We start from the raw sequence: 19,948 nt of genomic DNA on the forward strand, positions 1-19,948 counted from the left end.
ACCCTCCAGTGGCTCATATCACACCTGGAATAAAACCCAAACCCTTCCTTGGCCTCCAGGACACTTCTTGACCAGCTCCTGACTGCCCCTCTGGCCCCTTCTTCCATTGCCCTCTCTCTCCAGCCATTCTGGGCCCCTCCGTGCTTTTCCTGAGACTTCCCATGACGCCCCCACCTCAGGGCCCTCACTCTTGCTGGAATGCTCTTCTGACGTGTTCTTTCCTCAGATTTTCATGGGCAGCCTCCTTGCTGACATTCTGGTCTCAGATTTAAGCCCCCTCTAGTCTCTGCACCCATTATTGCTCACACCTTACTCCCACCTTCGAGTAACTCTCCGTGTTATCTGGTTTTATTTTCTTCATGTCTCTCATTGTTATGTGGAATTAACTGAAACTATCGTTTAAATTCTTTCTCTTCTCTCATTCTCTCTTTTAAAAGTTTGTCTTAATTCATGCATGATATGCACATGGAAAAGCACACACATCTCAAGTGTACAGCTCAATGAATTTTTACAAATGTTATACAAATAACCTCTTCCCGTATCAGGACACAGCTTATTCCCGACGCTCTCGATAGTTCCTTCTGCCTCTTCTCCCTAATGGTAACCACTATTCTAATTTCTATCTGATTTATCATAGATAAGTTTTGCCTGCTTTTGGACTTCATATTAATGGAATCAGATGGTTTGCACTCTTTGTGTCCAAATTCTTTCATTCATCTCTGTGAGATTCATCCATGTTTTTGTACGTGGATGCACACAATGGCAATTTGCTGTTTTTTATTGCTATGAAGTATTCCATTATGGGCTTCCCTTGTGGCTCAGCTGGTAAAGAATCTGCCTGCAATGTAGGAGAACTGGTTTCAGCCCCTGGGTTGGGTAGATCCCCTGGAGAAGGGAAAGGCTACCCACTCCAGTATGCTGGCCTGGAGAATTCAATGGACTGTATAGTCCATGGGGTAGCAAAGAGTCAGACACAGTTGAACAATGTTCACTGTTACTTTTCTTTTTCTACTCCATTATGTACGTAGACCACATTTTATTTACCCATTCTGCCGATGGCAGATCTGACGGTTGTTCCTGCTTTGGAACTACTGAGTAACAAGAGCTGCTATGAAAATTTTTATGCGTATCTTTAGGGAGATATGCATTCGTGTCTCTTGGGTTATGCCTGGGAGTGGAATTGCTAGATCATAAACTAAGAATATGCTTATCAGCTATTTACTCTTTTTCTTGTTTGTATTATTTTTTTCCCATTAGATTCTAAGTTCTGTGAAGGTAGGAAACAGCTTGTTTTATTCACCATTGTATTCCCAGCATGTAGCACAGTGCTTGGCACATTGTAGGTGCTCAATAAAAATCTGTTGAATAAATGAAAGAACAAACCTAAGCTACTGTCAGCGCAAAGTAAGTAATGGTTGGACTTCCCTGGTGGGCCAGTGGTTGGGAGTTCACCTGCCAATGCAGGGGACGTGGGTTTGATCCCTGGTTCAGGCAGATTCCACATGCCAAGGGACAACTAAGCCCAAGTATCACAACCACTGAAGCCTGTGGGCTCTAGAGCCTGTGCTCTGCAACAAAAGAAGACGCGGCGATGAGAAGCATGTGCCCTGCAACTAGAGAGAAGCCCCTCTCGCTGCAACTAGAGAAAGCCTGTCCACTGCAACGAAGACCCTGAATAGCCAAAAATAAGTAAATAATAAATTTAAAAAAATTTTTTAAGTAAGTTACGGTGGAGCTAGGACTAGATCCAAATGCTCCTGACTTCCACCATCTGCAAGCTGAGATTCGGAAGCCCAGCTGACTTGGAAAGAGACAGAGCTGCAGGTGTTGGGTTGATTTCAGCATCCCGTTATTCTTTGAAGAAAAAGTGGCTCCCTCTCCCCGTCTTGGCCTGCATTGTCATGGCTTGAAATATTCTTTTGATTATGAGAACATTTTCCATTAAGTGTGCTTCTCCAGCTCCACCCCCTCCCCCAGTATTTATGAGCTCATAACTCCAGGATATGTCACAATCAGTGTTGCAAAAGTGTATCTGAATGTAATGAAATAATTTGATGAGAGACACTGCAAGGAGACAGTTGGAATTTTCTCTTGCCTTACAAACCATCCCCAGGGGATGGGTGTATATAAATCAGCTCCTCCCTTAATTAAGTAAAACATTTTGAGGAAAAAAAAACAAATTAATTACCACTTCATGGCACCACCCCAACCGATTACCTAAACGGTTCACGTTCCATAAACCTCGCCTGAGTTTAGAGCTAATTATCGCTCTTTAGGTTTGCTTATACTTCTCAATATGGCAAAGATCTGTATTAAAAGTGGGTGGTGTGGGATAGTTTTCTCTGCCACTTTCAAGATGTAAGTTGTCATATGAATCAGGAAGTAAGCCTTTTTGGTTTTTTTAAAGCTGAAAACACAGCATATGTAGAATGTAGAGCATCCAAATGGTCAAATAGAAATGACCTTGGGGAATTGCTGGGGTGATTCGGAGAAGCCCATGGGGTACAGAATGTATGGAGTCTTAGCCTGGGTCAGTCCCTCACTTGCTGTGTAAGCTTGAGCAGGACGGGATGTTTCTGGTCTCTTATCTGGGCCAGCTGAGCATCTTCCATCCAGCCAACCGCCTCCTTTGCCTCCTGATATGTGGTCCCAATAGGAGAGGAGAATCCTATTATCTCTGAGCTGTTGTTGTGCAGCTTGACCTGATGTCCTTTCTAACCCTCCTGCCTGCTCTGGTCTCACCATTGCCAACTGGGACTGACCCATTATTGTCTTTGATCCAGAAAGGTCCCTGTGGCCAGAGCATCTGTTGACTAACGCTTCACCTATTCCCATCCTAAGGGACCCTTGGACTTCTTGGTGGTCCAGTGGCTTGGGCTCCATGCTTCTACTGCAGGAGGTGTGGATTTGGTCCATAGATGGGGAACTGGGATCCCATACACTGTGTGGTATGACCAGAAAAAAAAAGTGACCCTGAGTCATCCTGGCCTCCAGCATCTGGCTACCTTCTGATTGGTCCTGTCACCTGATGGAGCAGGCTGCCCAGGCCTGGTCGTGGCTTCTTAGGCATTTGTGTGTAGGAGTGAGGTTCTCAACGGCATCAGATACAATTGGTCCTGGGTAGCAACGAGCCTTGCTCTAACTGCAGAGCCACGTGCCAGCTCCTTGGGGATAGAAAGTCAATCCCTAACCTTCCTTTACTTCTGCTACTTCTCTCATATGCATGGCTGTGTACACTGTAGGCCCTCAGTCAGTACTGATTCACCATCTGAACTTCAGTGAAAGACATGGATCACCAGGAAGAAACAACAATCTAACTCTTCAAAACATTTGTATTAAGGTTTGAGTTATACACAGTAAAGTGCATACATTATAAATGTATAACCCAATGAATCTTTACTTTGTGTCCATCCCCTTAATCCCCATCTAGGTCAAGACACAGGATATTTCCAGCCCCTCAGCAGTTTCCCTCTTAGTCAACACCCTTCAAAGACAACCATTATCCTGACTTTTATCACCACAGGTTAATTTTGTTCTTGAATTTCATATAAATGCAATCACCTCGTATCTAGTTTTTTTCTGCCTGGCCTCTTTCACTCATCTGCTTTTTCTATGAGATTTATCCTGTGTACATATACAAGTGTTTCTGAGCTCTTCTTTAGGTTAAAAATGGTGAAAAGTGGTTAGTGATTACTGGTTGTTGGTATTTAGTTTGATAGTATGCTGTCCTTTCAAAAAAAACCAAATGCCAGGATATTTGGGGATCTAATACTAATATGATAGTGTGCACTCCCACTCCCTTAAGAAAAAGTGGAATAATTTAATTCTTGAGTGTTTGAGTGGACTTTCCAGGTGGCTCAAGAAGTAAGAATCCACCTGCAAATACAGGAGTTGTAGGTTCGAGCCTTGCGTTGGAAAGATCCCCTGGAAGAGGAAATGGCAACTCTCTAGTATTCTTGCCTGGAAAATCCCATGGACAGAGCCTGCTCCATGGGGTCGCAAAGAGCCGGACAGGACTTAGCAGCTGAGCACGCCTGCACAGTGTTTGAGTATATTCAAGTTCTAAATCGAGGAGGGACGAGTTTAGTTGGAGGTATCTGACCACATTGGTCCCTTCTTGAGAACCTTCCAAGGCATCTCCTTGTTGCTTTAATTCTCATTTCCTGGGTTACTAGAGAGGTTGAGTATCTTTCTCTTAGGATTATTTGTATTCCCTTACATCCTGTAAGAACTCGGTCGCACACTGGGGGTGGAGGTGGTGGCTAGTCTTCAGGGAAGGAGTCTTCTGAAGGTTTACAGAGCTGAGAGCGGGCATTCGTCTTGCACCCACCGCAGCATTCCCCTGTCCTCCTCACCCTTGAAGGGGACCAGCTTTTCCTACCTTTTTGTGGTGGGAGGGCTGGTAAGATCTGAGCCATCTCTGGATTTCTAAAATTACAACGCATATCTTGTCACCATTACTAGATCCCTCCAATTCTTCCTCTAGAACGTCTCCGGAATCCAAGCCCTGGGCCAAACCTGAGACTAGGCTACTCTCATCTTATGCCTGGACGTCTGTACCAATGCCGCCCTGGTCTCCCTGATGCCACTTGCTGCTCACCATACCATTCTAGAATCACCCAACACCGATTGTTTGTTCTGAATCACAGACCAAATTAGGTCACCATCCTTAAAACCCTCCAAGGTATGCCTGAGTAAAGAAAATGCAGTTATATACATACAATGGGATATTGTTCAGCCTTCAAAAGGAAGAAATACCTGTCACACGAGAGAATACAGATAAAGCTTGAGTGAAATAAGCCAGTCACAAAAGTAATAGGGACAGAATGAAGGGACAAAATAGGTGATTAAATAGTTAATCTGACTAGGGGATTGTAAGTAAAAAATACATACATATATATATATATATATATATATATATATATATATATATATATATATATATACGGGAGACCCCTGTAAGTTAATGATTACTCAAGAAAGCAGGTTTTCTTAACCACAAAACCCAAGCAGGTTTGCTTAGCAACAGAGCCACGCAGCTGAAGCAAGGGACATGACCCACAGCAATAAAACAATGGTGGCATGAGCCCCACATCCTGCCCAGTGAACTCAGTAAATCAATGATTCCTAAGACGTGCTCCCTGCACACATAGAAAACAATATTTTGTGGACATAGCTTGACCACGCAGAGACAAGAAACCTCCCCTGCTCAGTCTGGAGGAGAAACTCATGATGAAAATGAAGGAGGAAACAGAACAGGCTCTATCTTGAAAGCAGGACTCCCTCTTGGGCCGGACTGTGGGCTTTGAGCTATATGCCCAGTATCTATGGAAACAACATACCAACTGGAAAACCAGGCCCCCGGAAGGAAGAGCCCCAGAGAATCATAATCATACATTCTGCTATGCTTATTGGGGTATGACGACAGGCCTATTGATAATTGTCCAGTGTTAACAACCTAGGCTTAAGGCATATGATCGTGGGTTAACTTTGACTGTATCTTTCTTTTTGCTTTGTTCAGACTAGTTTTAGGGAACCTTAAACACTTAAGGTATATCCTTCAAGACCCAACTCAAATGTATCCCCTTCTGTGAAAGCTTCTCTTTCCCTCTCCAAAAGAATGATGCTCAGAGGGTGTGCCCAGACACTTTTAACATCACCACCAGCAACCCCTGAGCTACTATTAAACAAGTGCTTAATGTGTGCTGAGCACTGGGCCAAAAAACCTCTATGCATCAGTGTCTCAGCTAATCTTTTGATAACCCTCTATCATCCCCATTTTACAGACAAGGAAATTGAGGCTCAGAGAGGGAAAGTATCATGCCCAAGATTGTTAAGTTGTGGCACTGAGACTTATACCTTCCTAATTCCAGAGGAACACTTTTAGCCACTCAAATCCTCTCCCCGTATACAACCAAATTACTGCATTGTCAATATATTGTTTATTTGCTGCTTCCCCTGTTAGGGGAGGGTTGTGCCTTTGTTGTCATCCTGCCTCTGCTGCACCATGTGTGGCCCAGGGCCTGGCACAGAGCTGGAGTTTTTGTGGGTGTTTCGTCACACACCCTCCAGTAAGTCAGTGTTGATGCTAGTTCCCCCAATTCCACCACTTCTATTTCCCCTCCAGGAATTGGCAGATCGGCAATGGCAAAAGAAACATCCCCACCAATCAATAAATAATAATGTTGGAGAATTTAAAATAAGAATCTGGATTATTAAAGTTACAAATCTTTGGTCTTTATACCTTTAATAAAACATACATCTATTAATAATGGATACTGATTCTGGCCTGCTTATGCTGAAAAGGGGGAAAAAATGACCAGTCGAAAGATGCTAATATTTTTTTCTCCTTACCTGGCTTGGCTGCCAAGTGCTTCCCTGACAAATTGCTCATCATTTAAAAAGGTTTAAAATTTTTAACAGCACGAAAGGGAAATTGAAGATGGGATGCTCAGCCCTGTGGACCCTTCGTGAGAGATCACTCCTCTTGGAGACATCTGTCTCGTGGGCTGTGCTGGACCCATCTCTGCTGGCTTCTAGCTTAGTCCTCTGGCTGTGGCTTCTCAGGCTCACTGTTTTTCTTCAACCTCCTCCCAGAGTCCCTTCCTTTCCTCCTCCATTCTTCCTCTTCGTCTCCCCTCCCTTCCCCTCTTCATTTATTGTTTTAGTTGGCTGGGTCTCCATTGCTGTGCTCTGGCTCTCTCTAGTTGCAGTGAGTGGGGGCCACTCTTCATTGCGGTGCATGGGCTTCCCATTGCGATGGCTTCTCTTATTTTGGAGCACAGGCTCAAAGTGTGTGAGTTCAGTCGGGCTCAGAGGTTGTAGCATGTGGGCTTAGTTGCTCCTTGGCATGTGAGATCTTTCTGGCCCAGGGGTCAAACCCATGTACCCTGCATCGACAGGTGGATCAACCACTGGACCACCAGGGAAGCCCCCCGTCCCCTCTTCTCTCTGAACACCCTTATCCTGAGTGACCTCACCGCTCCTGAGGTAAGTAGTCATCATCTCTGCACTAAGGTGTGTCGATCGGATACTGGTTGTCAATCGATACTGGTATGTCAGTTGAGAAGTTGCTCAATAGCAGAGAAAGTCAAAGAGGAAACAAGGGGCCTGACCATGATAGTCCTTTGTAAAGACCGTGGAGGCCATGGGTGTACTTTGGCTTTTACTCTACGCATAATGGTGCCGTTGCAGGAGCAGAGGAAGGCGTGATAGGACCTATGGCTTGAAAGAAATATCTTTGGAGGTTGTGACTGAAATAGACTGGAAGGTGATAGGGCAGAAGCAGGAAAACCATTCAGAAGACGATTGTCATAATCCAGGCAAGAGATGATGACAGTTTGGGATAGAGTAGAAGCAGAAAGGAGGTGAGAAGTGATTGGGTACAGGATATATTTCACTTTATTATTATTCTTTCTTCTTTTTTGGGCTGCATTGCACAGCTTTTGGGATCCTAGTTCCCTGACCAGGGATTGAACCTGGGCCTTCAGCAGTGGAAGTGCTGAGTCCCAACCACTGGACCACCAGGCAGTTCCCCAGGATGTATTTTAAAGGTGGAGATGGTAGGATTTGCTTATGGATTGGAGTGGGGCATGAAAAAAAGAGAAAGAATCAAGGATGTCCCCAAGGTTTTTGTCTTGAGCAACTAAAAGGTTTGAGTTTTCATTTCCTGAGACAAGAAAGATTGTAGGTGGAGCAGGCTTGGGGAGAACAGATTTAATCTCAAATGTGTTTAGTTTGAGAAGCCTGTTGGATATAATGTTATGGGTTGAATTGTGTCCCCTTAAAATCCATATGTTGAGGCCTTAACCCCCCAGTGTGACAGTACTGGAGTTAGGATTGCTAAGGAGGCAATTAAGGTTAAATGAGACAGAAAAGATGGGACCCTAATCTGATAGTCTGCTGTTGTTATAGGAAGAAACACCCAGAGATCTCTCTCTCTAGGTACACACAGATGAAAGGCCATGTGGGGACATAGTGAGTGACTATCAACAACCAGGAAGAGAGGCCTCACCAGAAACCAACCCTGCAGGCACCTTGGTCTTGGACTTTCAGCCTCCAGAACTGTAAGAAAATAAATGTCTGTTGTTTTAGCCACGCACCCTGTGGCATCTTGTTATGGCAGCCTGAGCTGACTAATATGGATGTCTAAAAAGAGACGTGGGGGGACTTCCCTGGCAGTTCAGTAGTTAAGAATCTTCCTGCCAGTGCAGGGAGCATGGGTTTGATCTCTGGTTGGGGAAGATCCCACATGCTGCACCGTGCAGTCAAAAGAGACAGAGAGATGAAATTGGCGTTGGACATATGAGCTCAAGATCGGGGAGGCTACAGATACAAATCTGTCTGGGATACAGACAAAAATTGGGGCATCATCATCAGAGAGATGGTATTTAAAGTCATGAGGTGATATGAGATTGCCAGTGGAGGTAATGTGACAGAGATGAACATGACAAGGGAGCAGACCCTATAACCTTCCTCATTTAAAGGTTGAGGAGATGCGAAGGAATCAGTGAAAGAAGACTGAGCAGTGGCCAGTGATATAGGAGAAAAATCAAGAAAATAAAATGTCCTGGAAGCCAAACGAGGAAAGGATGTTAAGGAGAAGATAGTGGTCATCTATGTGCAGTGATGCTAATGGGATAAATAAGGTGAGAATTGAGGACTGATCACTTGATTTAGCAACATGGAGGTCACTGGTGACGTTGACAAAAGCGTTTGATTAGCTTTGAGAGCCTTGGAGGTGAAAACAAAAAAGAGACTCAATATACTCAGTAATTCTCATTATCTTCCAGGAGGAAATCTACTGGTTGTTTAAGACACCCCATCTTTTTGTCTTGGGAATTCCTTTTTTTTTTTTTATTTTTTAAATTTTAAAATCTTTAATTCTTACATGCATTCCCAAACATGAACCCCCCTCCCACCTCCCTCCCCAGAACATCTTTCTGGGTCATCCCCATGCACCAGCCCCAAGCATGCTGCATCCTGCGTCAGACATAGACTGGCGATTCAATTCACATGATAGTATACATGTTAGAATGTCATTCTCCCAAATCATCCCACCCTCTCCCTCTCCCTCTGAGTCCAAAAGTCCGTTATACACATCTGTGTCTCTTTCCCTGTCTTGCATACAGGGTCGTCATTGCCATCTTCCTAAATTCCATATATATGTGTTAGTATACTGTATTGGTGTTTTTCTTTCTGGCTTACTTCACTCTGTATAATCGGCTCCAGTTTCATCCATCTCATCAGAACTGATTCAAATGAATTCTTTGTCTTGGGAATTCTTAATGAGAGTTCTTACAAAGAAGGCATTGGGTAAACAATGAATCTTGTCAACAGCAATGGAAGGTATTTTCTTCTTTTCCTTCTGGCAGTTTAGCCCATAAACTGTATCCATTCCAGTCCAATTATGAAGGGGCTCAGAGTGAAATGTGTATAGAGAAACTTCACAGGTCAACACGCCAAGGGGGCGTTGGGAAAGGAGTGACTAACTCTGCCTCGGGACTTGGGAAAGAGGAGATGCCCTTGAGGTGGGCTTTGAGAAGATAAACAAAAATTTTCAAAGGGAAAAAGAGGACAAATGACTTTTTTATGCACAGGAAACAGCATGTACTAATTCTAGCATGTACTTTCACTATAAAATGATTTCTCTTTTTTCTCTGTCTTTATGATTTTGTTTCTTTCCCTTTCTTTCTCACACCCCTGTATTCACAAACACCACATGTGACTGCACATAGACGACCGCTCTCATCTCCTTAAAGTCCCTTCCTCGTTTGGCTTCCAGGACATTTTATTTTCTTGGTTTTTCTCCTATTTCACTGGCCACTGCTCAGTCTTCTTGCACTGATTCCTTCTCATCTCCCCAAGCTTTAAACAGAGGAAGGTCAAGTAGTAGTCTTGTTTGCAAATGACAGAAAACTCACCTCAAAATGGCTTAAACTAATAAAGGAAACTTTTTGGTTCATGTGATTGAAAACTCCAAGGGTAAATTTAAGATGTCACTGAACTCAGGGGCCCAGACGACTGGTACTCACACTTGGTCTCTCTCCATCATTGGCTCAGCCTTGCTCCGTGCTGGAGCATGCACACTGAGCATGCTGCCAAAGGGCTGCCTGCAATCCTGGGCCTGAGGAATCGAAGGGAGAGTCTCTCTCTCTGTTGTGTCTCATTGGCTCTGATGGTGTCAGGTGACCATCCCTGAACAAATCACTGTGGTCAGGGGACTAAGACGCTCTGATTGCTATCGCTGAGACACAAGCCCATCGTAGCGCCAAGCAATGGATTCTGACCGCAGCACAGGGACTGAGAACCAGGAGAAAGAGCTCTCCTAAAGGGAAAACTTGTTGCCAAAGAAGGCTGAGTGGATCTTTAGCCATGAAAGCTTTGTACGTCCACTTCCAAGGAGTGGTATGCTAGGGGTCTCCCTATGGTGGAAGACTTAGGCCTTGACCTAAGAATTCTTGAGGGTTGAATAGCCCTCAGAGCAGTGGAGCTGCAAGAGGATGGAGCTTTTGAGATGGAGCAGAAAGGGAGCATCTGAGAAATGCAGCTGGTCCAGGGCTTAGAGGCCATCATCTAGGCAGATGACTGTAGAAGACCAGAGAGGGTGAGGAACTCGTCTGAGGCCACAGCAAACTGAAGCAGCGTTGGGATTCAAAGCCAGCTGATGTTAAGGCTGGAACCGGGCTTGGTCTGTGTGTCTGGCAGCTGTCACATTCATTAGCTCCCTGACATCTCCTTGTTTCCTTGTGTATTTTTACAAGGTTGTTAATTACCAGCCATAAAGCTCAGCAAACATTTTGATCGGCTTTAAGAGCTCATGAAAACAACATTACATTTTAAGGCATGGTTTCCTAATTAATCTAATTAACTGTCAGCCTCGCATCCTGCTGGTTTCCAGACAAGGCGAGCTGCGCCTCTTAGCTTCTGATTCGGCCCCGGTGGACAGGGCTGCAGTCTTTCACAGTCACAATCTCCATGCCAGGAAGCTAGCCAACCTGTGATCTGAGGTTTGGGTTGTCCGAGGCAGTGTCTAGATGCTCAGCCTTGTGTTGATTTATTTTCCCCAATGATCTGTTTCTAGGACAAAGACACAGTAGTTTGAAGATGACGCAGATTAAAGCAAGTATGTGGATGACTGGCCACATCAGCCTAGCCCCATTCCAGAAGGCCAAGGCACATTTGGTGCCTTCTCCAATGATGTTCCCTTTCTCATTCACAGTCCTTGCTATGCAATCCTGCTCCCCCTAATGGCTAGATGGACTCAGGTGGACACCTGACCCAGGGATGGTTCAGTCCTTTCTGACCCATCAGACAGTTCAGTAGCTCAGTCATGTCTGACTCTCTGCTACCCCATGGACTGCAGCATACCAAGCTTCCCTGCCCTTCACCAATTCCCAGAGCTTGCTCCAGCTCACGTCCATCAAGCTGGTGATGCCCTGGACATGACCTGGCTCAAAAAGATGAGCTGGGTCAACCAGAGGCAACTTGGCTGGGCCAACTGGGGATGGAGAAACAGATCCTTGGAAGGGTGTATTACTTTACTACAGCTGCCATAACAAAGTACCACAGACCAGGTAGTTCAACAAACAGAAGTGTACTTCTCAAGATGCTGGTGGCTAAAAGTCTAAGATCAAGGTGCTAGCAGGGTTGGTTCCTCCTGAGGTTTTAGCTCCTTGGTTTGCAGATGGTTGCCTCCTCACTGCTTCCTCACATGGTCTTTTCTCTGTGTGTGAGCATCCCTGGAGTCTCTCTGCGTGTCCAATTTCCTCTTCTAGTAAGGATGACAATCAGATTGGATTAGGGCTCACCCTAAAAGGCTCATTTTAACTTAATCACCTCTTTAAAGACCATTTCTGCAAATAGTGTCTTTTGGAGGTACTGGCAGTTAGGCTGCAACATACCAATTGTGGGAAGACATCATTAAGCCCATAACAAAGGGGGAAGAACAGATTTTCCTGGCAGCCCAGTGGTTAAGACTTCTGCTTCCACTTCAGGGGACACAGGTTTGATCCCTCATCGGGGAAGATCCTGTGTGCTGTGGCAAAAAAAAAAAAAAAAAGTGCAAAGGGCAAGAACTAGTGATGAAAACTCACACAGCATCTGGGCTGGGGTGAGGAGGCAGCCATGGCCAGTGCACCAGCCGTAACTGTGAGGCCCTCTGCTGGACACTCTGAGCACTGTTTACTAAATACACCTGGGACCTGCCACCTTCCACCTGAGGACTTTTATCTTCCACTTTCTGCTGGGGGCACAGTCACCTGCACACAAGGAAAGCTAGAGTGTTAGAGGGTTAGTGGTGGCACAGCGTTAAAGAATCTGCCTGCATGGCAAGATACACAAGAGATGTGAATTCAGTCTCTGGGTTGGTAAGATCCCCTGGAGTAGGAAATGGCAACCCACTCTAGTATTCTTGCCTGGAAAATCCCATGGACAGAGCCTGGTGGACTACAGTCCATGGGGTCACAAAAGAGTCGGACACAACTTTGTGACTAAACAGCAAAGAGGGTTGATACCCCGGGAGCAGCCCTCCCTCCACCAAAGACTGATGGAAGTCACAGGGAGGGGGAATGAGTATCCCAGCTCTCTAACGCATTGGGTGGGATAACTCTGTGTGTGTGTATGTGTATACGCTCAGTTGTGTCCAACCCTTTGCAACCCCATAGACTGTAGCCTGCCAGGCTCCTCCGTCCATAGAATTTTCCAGGCAAGAATGCTGGAGTGGGTTGACATTTCCTTCTCCAGGGCATCTTCCTGACCCAGAGATCGAACCCATGTATCTTGCACCTCTTGTGTTGGCAGACAGATTCTTTACCACTAGCGCCATCTAGGAAGCCCCTGTCCTGGGATAACTCTGACCCATGTTCTACACTGTCTCTGGAGCTCTTTGAAAGGATCAGTGGTAACTGGCACCATTCCTTTCCTTGGCCTGTCCCTCTCACTGATCAGTATTTTCAGGGATCAACTCCTAAATAAACTACCTGCATTTGAATCTGTGTCTCCAGGTCTGCTTCTGAGGGAACCCAAACAAAGTTAGGTGGCATGCAGACTTAATGTGGGAAAAGAAGCAGAAGAAGCTGGGGAGACAGAAAGATTGAATCCTAAGAGAGGGAAAGGGTTCCTGTGCTTTATAGGCTCTGGTTCCATCCCTGGGAGCGCTGTCCTGCATTTCTTGCCCATAGCTCTCCAAGTTGCTGTTGCTCATTTGCTAAGTCATGTCCAACACTTTGCGACCCCATAAACTGCAGCACACCAGACTTCCCTGTCCTTCACTGTCTCCCAGAGTTTGCTCAAACTCATGTCCATTGAGTCGGTGATGTCATCCAACCACCTCATCCTCTTGTGGCCCCTTCTCCTCTTGCCCTCAATCTTTCCCAACATCAGAATCTTTTCCTTTTCACACCAGGTGGTCAAAGTATTAGAGCTTCAGTTTCAGCATCAGTCCTTCCAATGAATATTCAGGGTTGATTTCCTTTAGATTTGACTGGTTTGATCTCCTTACTCTCCTTGTAAATTAGGATGTTGGGTGTTCTGGAATGCAAAATGATTTAGCCATTTCCCTATCCAGATGCAGCAGATTCTCTTGACCTCTTCCAGAAACTTCCCTCTGAAATGTGCAGTAATATGGTGAATTGATATCTATTGCTCCTGGGAAAGGTGTCACAGGGTATGTTCTGTGGCTTCATCAACATGCCCCTCCAAGTAGACCCTTGATTTTCAGAGCTGAAGCTGAGGATGAATTGGGCAAGCTTGCATGTGAGCCAGAAGCTACATGGAGGGTCAGGAATCAAGACTCCTGCACCCTTTCCTTCTGAGATAAAACATGATCACAACTTTTCTGGTTGACTAGGATAAGTCTGGTTGAAATTCCTGAAAGAAATGACATAAAGAGACATAGAGAAAATGGTCATAACTGTGAAGGGAGTCTGCACTGGTGACTTGTCTTCAACACGAGCACTTTTTCTAGCACAGTTAAAAGCTGATGTTAAGGAGGTGCTTAGTTTTTGATCTTTAAAATGAAAAGACCAGTTCCCATATTTTCCCCTTGGCTTAGGACCTGCCTTTAGAAATCCACTGGCCTTCTCCCTGGTGGCTCAGATGGCAAAGAATCGCCTGCAATGCTGGAGACGCAGGTTCAATCCCTGGGTTGGGAAGATCCCCTGGAGGAAGGAATGGCAACCCAACATTGGGTGTTGGTGGGTTGCCTGGAGAATCCCATGGACTGAGGAACCTGGTGGGCTACAGTCCACGGGGTCTCAAAGAGTCGGACATGACTGAATGACTGATACTTTTCACTTCACTTTCGTAGAAATTCATTAGACCTCTCAGCATTTGGTGGGATGAGTATGTGGGGTTTATACTACATTGCATGCAGAGGGAGAGAGAGAGGAATAGAAGCTAGCAGGGGTAGGATCTGGAACCTGAAAGAAGTGGGTGGGAGCAGTTGTCTTCTGTGCTCGAGCCACAAAGAAAGTGTGCCCCAGGCAATGAGGGAAGTCTCAAAAGCAGGATCTGGCCCTTGGGTCAGGGAGAGCGTAATAGATACAGTGACTCTGATGGTGAATGGGATCATTGCCATTACATCTCCTGTTTATAGGTGAGGAAACTTCACAGCTCTCAGCAGGGTGTAGTATCAGGTCCAAAGAGTAACATCAGACCCTGAAAAATATGATTCAATGGGCAGAAAGTAGTATGACAGACAGAATGGGCAATGGAGTCCTATTTGGAGCAGGATGAGCTGTTTAGGACCAAGCCTGTGAACACTTTGAGGATGTCAGAAGCCAACTTGGAAGTGGGGTACCTCTGAGAAAGGGCTAGTTCTGGTGGCCTGAGGCTAACAGGACCGAGCAGGATTGTCCTCCAAAGTGGCTTCCATTCTTCACCATCTAGTACGCCCTGGCCTCTACCCACCTTGACACTCCCTAGACGGATTTATTTCCTTTATTTTTTATATCAGTAAAAAGTATTTTTATTGAAAAAGTGCAAATGCAAAGAAATGAACAGAGGAAAATTTAGTCTTGCAACTTTTACTCTATTTTTTCTTTTTGCTCTTCTATTTTGACCTTGCTATTTCATCTCAGTCATTTAACCTGAGACTTTGGTTCAGCTATTTTTTTAAACTGCAAAAATAGTCTGAATCTCTGCCTATTAAATCCTTGAAATCAGAATTATATGAAAGAGTAAAAATATTTGTTGAGAAGTTATTTTTCAGAGGTAATAGTAAGACTTTTTAATTCCTTGGTCAATTTTTTTAAAATAGCAGAGTGAAGAAAAATCTAGTTTATCCACTTTTGCTTTTAATTCACTGAAGTTATTTCCATCAAAATAAATTATTTTTATGCAAATGACACTTTCATTCATATCTTATCATATTGACTATAGATGCTCTAGTATTTTAAGTGTTGTTATTTTTACCATCAACTTTCTTGAATCATTATGTATTTCAAAAAGTTTTTTCCCAGGTTTCTGAGACATAATTCATGTAAGGCACTGTATAATTTTAAGGTGTAGAGCATAATGATTTAATTAACATATATTGTGAAATGATTGCCACAACAAGTTTAGTTCACATTAATTATCTCATGTAGATTTTTTAATGGAAAAGATAAACTAAAGATTTTTTTCGTGTGATGAAAGCTCTAAGGATTTACATTCCTCCCCAGGTGTATTTAAATTGATACCCTCAAAACTGTAAAACCAGGCCGGATTCTCCCTCCCTTCTGTCCACTCACCTTCAAAAATTTAATGAGCTTGTCTAGGTTAAAGTGTTTTATTCAAGCCCAATGCCAGCACTATCACTGAGGAAGTAAATCCTGAACTAATAGAAGTTGAGTGTAATGTAAAATAACAATTAATCTCTGTCGCAGAGAGTAAGAAAAATTAACAAACCGCTGGTCAAATATTTATTAGCAGGAGAGACGGGACAGATATCTTTATTCTATGACTGAGGTCAACTGAAACTTTAGGAAGTATCTGGTCCTTACATCATGGAGGAGTTGGGCTCAGAAATGATGTTGGGGTGGGGTGGGGGGCTAGGGATGGTTAGCGGACCAGAGCCATCCTTGGGAAGGGTGAGTCCTGTGACAGGTCAGAATGGGGGGACAAAAGTCCCCAAATGCTGCTTCTCCCCTCCCCCAACTAAAATCAGATTGTGGATGTTGATTCTGACATGACAGACACCAGCTCACCTCTGACACATGTAAGGAGAACCCCCTCCACCATCCAAGGCTTGGTCCTGAGCCTCAGCCTTGACCCTCCTACTGTTGCCATGCCTCTATATTCCCTTCAACTGCGCACACACACACACACACACACCCGCCTTTTAATGGCCTTGGCAGTTCTTGACCACTCTAGATTTTTCCCTACAAACATTGGTCCTCTCCCAGGCATCACAGATCATCCGTCCTCTCCCATCAGTCTCCTACCTAAGATCTAGATAAAGTGACTATAAACTCTGGCACCTGGAAGAAGAGGTCCAGAATTTCTTTCCAAAAGTGAGACAAAAGACAGCCGCCAACAATGCCTCCCAGCCTTGGACATGGGTGCTGTTCTTCCTGTAAAGAGGCGGTGTTGGGCCTCCTTCCTGGAATCTGGGCTGGCCTTGTAACTTGGCTTTGACCTCCTGCTCTGTCAATTTCCGGCCTAGCCCTTAAGGGACCTGACAACTTCTGTTCTCTTGGAGCACTGAGCCACTGAGAAAGAAGGCCAACTAACCTACTGAAGAGTGATGCCCAGCCACTGCAGCTGCCATCTTGAATGTTCCAGCCCCAGCAGAATTCATGAGTGATCCCAGCAAACATGCCATGGAAGAATTGCCCAGGTGTGTCTGGCCATCTTTTGAAATCATAAGAAACAGTAAATTGTTTTAAGCCACAGAGGTGTGCAGTGGCTTGTGAAATAGTGATAGATATTTGAGACACTAATCTTTCTAGGACTTAAGTCTGCCTTCCACCTGCCATTTTGGATGTTGCAAAAACTACCTTGTCAACTTCAGGATCCCTGTAGACACACATGTTGGACACCCTGATGCTGGCCACTTGCCAGGGCTGTCCTGTTGCCCTGCCCATCAAACTCCAAGCCCAAGTTCATTGGTTATTCATTAAAGACTGATTGTACCTAAAGCTTGAATTAAGCCCTGTTTGGCCCCGGAGAATTCAGACATACTCCCAGACTTCAAAGAGTTCACAGGTCAAAGGGGAGAAAGACAGGAAGATAACAAGCTAAAATTCAGGGTGCACGTATTGAAATAGCAGCAGGACATAGCTCCATGAGAGCAGGGGAGGTGCGGTGTGGGGGGATAGTCATGTTCACGTAGACTTCACAGGGATGCATTTTTGAAGGTAGCTTGCAAAATCAGTGTCAGAATTTGGTTCCAATCTTCTCATTTTTTTAATTAGGGAATGTGAGATGTATTTTTCAGGAAAAAAATTACCCTACGAAATAAACTATCAGTAATAATTCACTAATTTGTCTGTGTGTGTGACACAAACATGCATTTGTTTTATTTACAAAACACTCTGGTTTCCTAAAACAATACAAACAGCATATTCATCAGCAGGAAGCTGACCATGGGCAAGGGGCGCCCAGGCCACTGAGGGAACCCTGGGCACCCACCTGTACCGGCAGGTGGCCACCCAGGGAAACACTTTCTTTTGTTGCCATCAGCAAGGCCAGAAAAAAAAGGACTTATTTTCTATAAAGGAAATAGCCAGGATGAGAAATATCAGGACATGGGCTCCCCAGCTCTCCATGGATAAACGAACAGAACTTCCATTTTTGCAAAATCATCACTGTTAGGGAGCGGGGAGTGGGGTCCTAGTCTGGGGTGCTGAGCGGGTGCTGAGCTGCTGGCTGGGTCTCAGGGTTCGGTGGGCTGCTCCCTCTGGCTCTGTGAGCTCCTCGCGGCAGCACCGCACTGGTCGATGGACACAGAGGGGCTTCGGCACAGCGCCATCAACATTCTATTTACAGCCCTGAGTGGATTCTCCAGGCACGTGAAAACTGTGCAGTATTTCATGGTCGGAAAGAATCAAAGGATTTCCAAATCGAACGTTTCCCAGACTCAGGCATTTGGGAGCTATTTTCACATTTGATGTGTGTGTGTATCACCACGACTAATTTACTTAGTATTTTACTTTAAGTCAACTCATATTTTATAAACCTAAAAACTTTTATTATAAAAGATTACTGTATATACCACTAAAAATGAAAACCAAAAATACTTGTGATAAACACATAACTATTAAAAATAAAACACAGTTACTTTTGTCCTTCCTAAAATGATCTTGTTTACCACCATTGATATGCTTCCTGTACTTGGGGAAACAGTTATATTAAGATTGGGAATTCCTTGGCAGTCCAGTGCTTAAGACTCTGTGTTTCCACTATAGCGGGTACGAGTTTGATCCTTGGTCTGGAAACTAAGATCCTGCAAGACACAGCACAGCCATAAAAAAAAAAAAAACCTAAAAAAATTCAACTTCGGTGTGATTCAGAGGGATTTGTTATGAATATCAAAAGATGCTCCCCTCACTTTTATAGCTATTATCACTAGGAAATTCCTCAGGTTTTAGGAGCTCTGTGCCAGAAATAGGGATGAAGACCAAATATATATTTCTTATTATAAATCACAATGTCACAGTTAGTGACAGAAAAAGAGAGCCCAGAGAGGGGATGTCCCTTCCCCACGTAACCCTACTCTCGAAAATAACTGACATAAGGAGGACAGGGTTGCTTTTCTCTTTGGAGCAACTTGGAAGCCTCAAGAGTAAACACAGATGGGCAAGGCCTAGCTGAACAGTCTCTGGATGGAGAATGCTCTTGATCCCTGCAATATCTCTTCCAGAACAAGAAGCCAGGGAAGCCCAAGTTCCCTGTCTGATCAGATTCACAGGAAACCGGAGGAGCCAGTTTCGAGGTTTTTCAGGAGCTGGGAGAAAACGTGTTATTTTATAAGGGGTCTGAGCTTATGTTCTCTACAGACAGATGTTAAGAGTTCTTCCTTGAAAGAGAATTGCTCTTCTGCTTGGGAAAGTATTTCAAGAGACCTATTGATTATGCAAAGAACTCCTGCTGAGAGTCCAGCTTTGTTGTTCTGCTGTTCGTGATTAAGCAACAGGGATTTGCACTTTTATCTAAGTATGATCTTTTGTATTTGCCTCTTATCTTTCCCTTATCATCAACCTTTATTTAGCACCATTTTAACAGATTTTTGTAGTCATGTACAAAGGGGAGATGGGGAAGAGATAACTTGGCAACAGACCAGAGTGAACAGAGTCGGGCACCCAGTAAGATGTCCCCAGGTGGGGAACTAATGCTTGGCTTAAACATATTGTTCATTCTGCGATGACATCTCTTTTTCTTTGTTTTGGTAAAAAACAAGACAACAGGGAATTCCCTGGTGGTCCAGTGGTTAGGACTCCACACTTCCACTGCAAGGGACACAGGTTTGATCCCTGGTCAGGGAACTAAGACCCCGCAAGCTGCAAGGCACAGCCTGAAAAAAACCCAAAGAAACAAAAACAAACAAACAAACAAAAACAAATAAAAAAGGACACAAAACGGAGTCGCTTATGCTAAGCCCCAAGTATCTGAGGGTTAAAACAAGAGTTAACTTAGAGTTTTGACTCTCCCAGGAATGAAGTATTTGAACTGACTCAATTAAGAATCACCTGATCAGCACTAGTTAGGTAATCTGCCTGATAGATGCCTGCCATCCTGTAAACCACAGTGACCTTGCCATAATCAACCCATTGTTTGTCTCATATAACTTTGTTTCTTTTAAAAATTATTTATTTATTTTTGGCTATGCTGGGTCTTTGTTGCTATGCTCAGGCTTTCTCTAGTTGCAGAAAGTGGGGGCTGCTCTTCGTTGCTGTGATTGGGCTTCTCACTGCAGTGGCTTCTCTTTAGAGCATGGGCTTAGTTGTTCCCAGATCAGGGATTGAAC

The 19,948-nt window shown here is 44.4% G+C and overlaps 1 non-coding gene across 1 annotated transcript; it reads right to left on the reverse strand.

Moving 5' to 3' along the window:
- Positions 1-7,457: 7,457 nt before the first annotated feature.
- On the reverse strand, positions 7,458-7,530 carry TRNAG-UCC (transfer RNA glycine (anticodon UCC)). The gene has a single exon. It is a non-coding gene; the product is annotated as a tRNA-Gly (tRNA).
- Between the last annotated feature and the right edge of the window lie 12,418 nt (positions 7,531-19,948).

Source organism: Ovis aries, chromosome 13, assembly GCF_016772045.2.
Source record: "Ovis aries strain OAR_USU_Benz2616 breed Rambouillet chromosome 13, ARS-UI_Ramb_v3.0, whole genome shotgun sequence".
NCBI classification, from domain to species: Eukaryota; Metazoa; Chordata; class Mammalia; order Artiodactyla; family Bovidae; genus Ovis; species Ovis aries.